The sequence below is a fragment of the Macrobrachium nipponense genome, chromosome 46 (genome assembly GCF_015104395.2).
Source record: "Macrobrachium nipponense isolate FS-2020 chromosome 46, ASM1510439v2, whole genome shotgun sequence".
Classification (NCBI taxonomy): Eukaryota; Metazoa; Arthropoda; class Malacostraca; order Decapoda; family Palaemonidae; genus Macrobrachium; species Macrobrachium nipponense.
This window is the reverse complement of record NC_061106.1, coordinates 22,347,112-22,353,625: the sequence shown is the minus strand read 5'-3', so window position 1 is coordinate 22,353,625 and position 6,514 is coordinate 22,347,112.

Here is a 6,514-nt window from a genome sequence, read left to right as displayed (position 1 = left end):
GAAGGTCAGTTAAAGCATTTAGTAACACTCCTTTTAAACATATCTCTTCACGGCTGTAGTTTTTGAGATATGAATTTATCAAAAGCCACTATGAAGTCTAGGTTGTTTTTGCGGTCTGGCATTAGGGCAAAGGATAAGCCTAAATTTAAAACTAAATGTTGATTTACAGTAAGGGGGTGTTGGATAAGTTTAAACTTTGTCTTGTTGTTCAAGATTATTCCATGCGCTATTATCTATTAGGTTATTTAACTTGCGTAAAAGTCTGTTGGAATGAGTCACGCTATTATAGGCAGCAATGTCGGAACAGAATGAAATCAGATACCTGTATACGTGGTCCGTAGTGAGGAGGCGAAGATTAGATTGAGTTCCATATATCACTCTGCGTAGCACGAAGATGTCGTTTCTCGTATTTGGTGATTCTTTCTTCCAGGAAAATCTTGTGTGATAGAGGGAAGGGGTTTGATTGCAGAGTCCATCTCCCGAATCCGTACATTTTTGGAAGTACTTGTTCTTTGAGGCATTCTTCCAAAAGTGTTTTTTGGTTTTTCAGCCGGTGTAGTCTGTTCAGTTCTTTTTCAAACTTGCGGAAAACTGGCTTGACTTCTGGAAGTGAGTGAAGAATCGTGGAAAGGCGGTTGAATTCCATAATGGGCTGACAATGACTGGTAAAAGTGTTCTGTAACAACAGAATTCCATCTAATAAAAGGAGCCCATAACAAAACCACCAAAAATGTAGAGAGAAAGTAACTATATTTCAGAGATCTGCATGTCTCTCTCTTTCAGGTATATGAATGAGAAAAGTTTTACAGAAAAGGTGGTATTTATACCAAGAGATTCGTCCACAAGTAAGCCAATTTAGGTCACCCCCGCTGATAATCTTCCTTTAATCTTCTTAAGCGTTGGTTGAATGAACACTGCGTCGACGATGTCCGATGTCCAATTCCCTTTTGAGATGTTCATTACCGGCTTCTCTTTTATTAAGGCCGATTCCATCATTTGACTCTTGTACCGGCAGTTGCTGCTATAAATTACGTGACATATTCCAGTTTATTCTATGGTTATGTTCATTTATATGATTGAAAAATAGCCGAGTTCTGTTGTCCATACCTAACTGACCGTTTGTGTGTATTAATCTCTGTGACCAATCTTACATCGGATTTACAGGTAAATCACTTCCCCAGAGATTAATACAACACAAACGGTCAGTTAGGTATGGACAACAGAACTCGGCTATTTTCAATCATATAAATGAACATAACCATAGAATAAACTGGAATATGTCACGTGTAATTTATAGCAGCAACTGCCGGTACAAGAGTCAAATGATGGAATCGGCCTTAATAAAAGAGAAGCAGGTAATGAACATCTCAAAAGGGAATTGGACATCGGACATCGTCGACGCAGTGTTCATTCAACCAACGCTTAAGAAGATTAAAGGAAGATTATCAGCGGGGGGTGACCTAAATTGGCTTACTTGTGGACGAATCTCTTGGTATAAATACCACCTTTTCTGTAAACTTTTCTCATTCATATACCTGAAGAGAGAGACAGCAGTCTCTGAAATATAGTACTTTTCTCTACATTTTGGTGTTTTATGGGCTCCTTTTATTAGATGGAATTCTGTTGTTACAGAACACTTTTACCAGTCATTGTCAGCCCATTATGGAATTCAACAGCCTTTCCACGATTCTTCACTCACTTCCAGAAGTCAAGCCAGTTTTCCGCAAGTTTGAAAAAGAACTGAACAGACTACACCCGGCTGAAAAACCAAAAACACTTTTGGAAGAATGCCTCAAAGAACAAGTACTTCCAAAAATGTACGGATTCGGGAGATGGACTCTGCAATCAAACCCCTTCCCTCTATCACACAAGATTTTCCTGGAAGAAAGAATCACCAATACGAGAAAACGACATCTCGTGCTACGCAGAGTGATATATGGAACTCAATCTAATCTTCGCCTCCTCACTACGGACCACGTATACAGGTTATCTGATTTCATTCTGTTTCCGACATTGCTGCCTATAATAGCGTGACTCATTCCAACAGACTTTTACGCAAGTTAAATAACCTAATAGATAATAGCGCATGGAATAATCTTGAACAACAAGACAAAGTTTTAAACTTATCCAACACCCCCCTTACTGTAAATCAACATTTAGTTTTAAATTTAGGCTTATCCTTTGCCCTAATGCCAGACCGCAAAAACAACCTAGACTTCATAGTGGCTTTTGATAAATTCTATCTGACAAAAACTACAGCCGTGAAGAGATATGTTTAAAAGGAGTGTTACTAAATGCTTTAACTGACCTTCATAAGAAATATCCTGTTCCCCGCAGATTCATGATAGCCATCCACTCGCTAAAAAAGTTAGATGTTATAATAAGTAGATCCGACAAAGACGGCAAAATTGTAATAATGGACAAAGACTTCTACTCGACAAAATCAACCAGCTCCTTAGCGACACAAATACTTACGAAAAACTGACGAAAAATCCCCCTCCGAACGTTTCCCACAGAATTTTTTCGGAAAGTAAGATTAATTGGCCAAGACAAAAAGAGTATTGAACTATTAGAGAAATTTAAAGTAATTAATCCTAAATACCCTACTTTTATGGGTCTTCCCAAAACTCACAAAGACAATCTTCCATTCAGACCCATCGTTTCATGCGCCGGAGCTTTCAATTACAAAATTTGTAAATGGTTAGCTGGCCTCCTTTCTCCTTTTTTAGGCATTTTTTTCTCCCAGTCACATCAAACATTCGGAAGACTTTTGTCACAAATTCAGAGAAGCACATATACCACTTCACAACATAAAACTTTTAAGCCTTGACGTAGACTCCCTATTCACAAAAGTACCAGTACAGGACGTTCTTCAGTTTTTAAGGGAAAAATTATCCCCCTATTCAGATCATTTCCCTTTGGCACTTGACAAAATAATAAAGTTAGTTGAATTATGTGCATCTAATAAACGTATTTTCATTCGGGGAATCATTCTACAAGCAAAAAGTTCGGGTGTAGTATGGGTAGTCCTTTAAGTCCTATTTTAGCCAATCTGTACATGGAATACTTTGAAACTACAGTAATAAATGCAATAAAACCCAAAAACATGCTGTGGATGAGATACGTGGATGACATACTAACATTTTGGGATAATAAGTGGGGTAATTTTAATGAATTCCTCTCAAAATTAAACGCATTAGTGCCCAGCATCAAATTTAAAGTTGAATGGGAAACAGACAACAAAATTCCTTTTCTTGATGTTTTAATAATCAGAGACACGACAGAATACAAATTTACCATATACAGAAAACCAACGTTCTCACTTTCATATATTCACTACTTTAGCTATCATGACAATACTATCAAGATAGGTCTAGCTAGCAACCTATTCTTAAGAGCCTTACGAATTTGTTCCCCAGATTTCCTGGAAAAAGAATTTGAACTAATTCGCAAGCAACTTTCATCTTTAAAGTATCCTGACCATATAATTTGAGAAAAGCAATTCAAAAAGCCAAAACGTAATTTTCTACCGACCCCCTAAAGACAAGACCAGAGACACACCCAACAATAAAATAAAATTCCCCACCTGGAGACGATTAAGAGAGTAACTCACACCCTTGGGAAATCCAACCCTTTTGCATTTACCTACCCAAATACCTTAGCCAAATCCTGATTAACGTCCAACAAAAGACATCGCCCAAAGACTCTGGGGTATATGAGATCCCATGCCAGGACTGTGACAATCTTACATCGGATTTACAGGTAAATCACTTCCCCAGAGATTAATACAACACAAACGGTCAGTTAGGTATGGGAACAACAGAACCTCGGCTATTTTCAATCATATAAATGAACATAACCATAGAATAAACTGGAATATGTCACGTGTAATTTATAGCAGCAAGGGAACGCCTGGTACAAGAGTCAAATGATGGAATCGGCCCTTAATAAAAGAGAAGCAGGTAATGAAACATCTCAAAAGGGAATTGACATCGGACATCGTCGACGCAGTGTTCATTCAACCAACGCTTAAGAAGATTAAAGGAAGATTATCAGCGGGGGTGACCCCCCTAAATTGGCTTACTTGTGGACGAATCTCTTGGTATTAAATACCACCTTTTCTGTAAACTTTTCTCATTCATATACCTGAAGAGAGACAGCAGTCTCTGAAATATAGTACTTTTCTCTCTACATTTTGGTGTTTTTATGGGCTCCTTTTATTAGATGGAATTCTGTTGTTACAGAACACTTTTACCAGTCATATATATACATATAACATACATATATATATATGTATATAGTATACATATATATATATATATATATATGATATATATATTATATATATGTATATATGTATATATATATACATATATATATGTATATATACATATATATATATATATATATATATATATATATATATATATATATATATATATATATATATATATTGTTACGTATGAGCCTGGCCTTGAAAGGACTACAATACGTAAACAGGAATAGTTGAGGGAAAAATAGAATGAATTACTTGAACTTACCATAAAAAGGATTTACAGTGATAATTTACTCTAGAGGAGAAGGTCGCCAGAAACTCAGCTAATTACTTTACATCTATTTATTTACAAGAGGCCCTCACTGGCCTGGAGAAAAGTAAATGCAGCGTGTCCACATGTTGGGACCATATGTCTCTCACAAATGGATAGCTGGCTAAAATGTGATTCCGTAATAAAAGCTGGGTTTTCGATATCTTGCGGTAATGCACTTGCGGGCGGACAGACTTGACATGTGACTCAGGGAATCTGGAAAAAGATCCCAGATTAGACAAGATAAAAGAAAAAGGACTTCTTGCACAAGTTACGATTATTCAGTTCTCTAACACTGGGGAAAAGGAACTCTAATTTTAACTGAGGTATGCACTGAAGACTTAGTCTTTAACAAGTCACAAGGGGAAGCACGTGGCCGATGAGGACAAAGGGCTTTTGATGTAGGAGGGATAAAAGTGAGACTTGGAAATGGAATTAGCAAGAGTCGTATGGTAGTAAAAGGTGCTGGTTTGGAGTTTACACTTTAGACGTACCTGGATGCCATGTTCAGTGGACCTTTGTGGAAAAATGCGGCGTCCGGCTTGGTCTCAGATTTGGGCGCGTCAATAAAGCCGTTAGGCTTAAGTGTGGGAGGCTCGCTGGCTGGACATCCGTCCGAGGTTATGACTGCAGTCGACTGAGAAAGATCGCAGGTGTCTCTCATGGGTGTTGGGGGTCAGCTTAACCCCCCCAGGAGCAGGGCAATCCTGGAAACAGAACATACAGCCAGCAGAGGGTTCACATGAAAAAGAGCTTAAGATATAGGCCTAAGAAGTATCAGTCTGCCTACATCCTTCCTTTGAGATACGTCCCTAAAGCTGACAAGAGTCTATTTTCTCCCTTCTCGCAGAAATTCTACATCTGGCTGGCTAGCTTTGGTTTCCCACCCAAATCAGCTGATATTTGGAGGAATATGGCTGCCTTTTTACAAATCAAAATAATTACTAAAATGCTGGGTAGACGAAAAGATCAATAAACGTAGCAATATATATATATATATATATATATATATATATATATATATATATATATATATATATATATAAATAACTTGATCACGAAGTAACTAAAACGTGATGCTATGCATAATAAATAAAGGTTTTTGCCACGAAGGAAAAAATGAAAAGCGAGATAGCCAAGAACTTTCGGTCTAGACCGAAAGTTCTTGACTATCTCGCTTTTCATTTTTTTCCTTCGTGTCAAAAACCTTTATATATATATATATATATATATAGACTATATATATATATATATATATATATATATTATATATATATATATATATACACATATATATCAAATTCTTATGGACTATGATAGAGGGCTGATAAATTTTTCGATACACGCTCATGTATATTTTATGAATTTGCAAGTCTACGTTGTGAACCACTTTAAATATTTGCATTCTAATCACGAGTAAACTTAGGTTTATTCACGATGCACCCTACCCTTGCATGAAACCCCAGATATGCCTGGCGAAAAAAAAAGATATCCTATGTTTAATGCTTATTCATGATTTACAGAGACTTTCATTACCGCCTTGAGTCTTCGCAATTTCCTCTGTGGGAGCAATAACATGCTTTATGACAGTTACACTCGTGATTATAGCCTCGAAGCATGAAGCAAATAGAAGGAAAAGCCTTAATCCTAGTTTGTTCTTCTTCCCTACCCAGATCCCCTTTACGCTCTCGTCTGTAGCTGGAATTACAGATGTGCAGCTTTTCTTTAAGGAGTCCATCTCCGCTTGGAGCGACATTATAGTGGAATACGATCTTGTGCTACGCCTAATTACGAAGCGGAATAACGAGAGGGAAATCTCTGATCTAAATCACAGCCTCCGGGTAAATGGACAGTCGGTAAAAAAAAAAGTGAAGTACGACGTAAGCATCCTGTCCTTTGTCATATGTCATTTGTGTCTTGTATCCTCA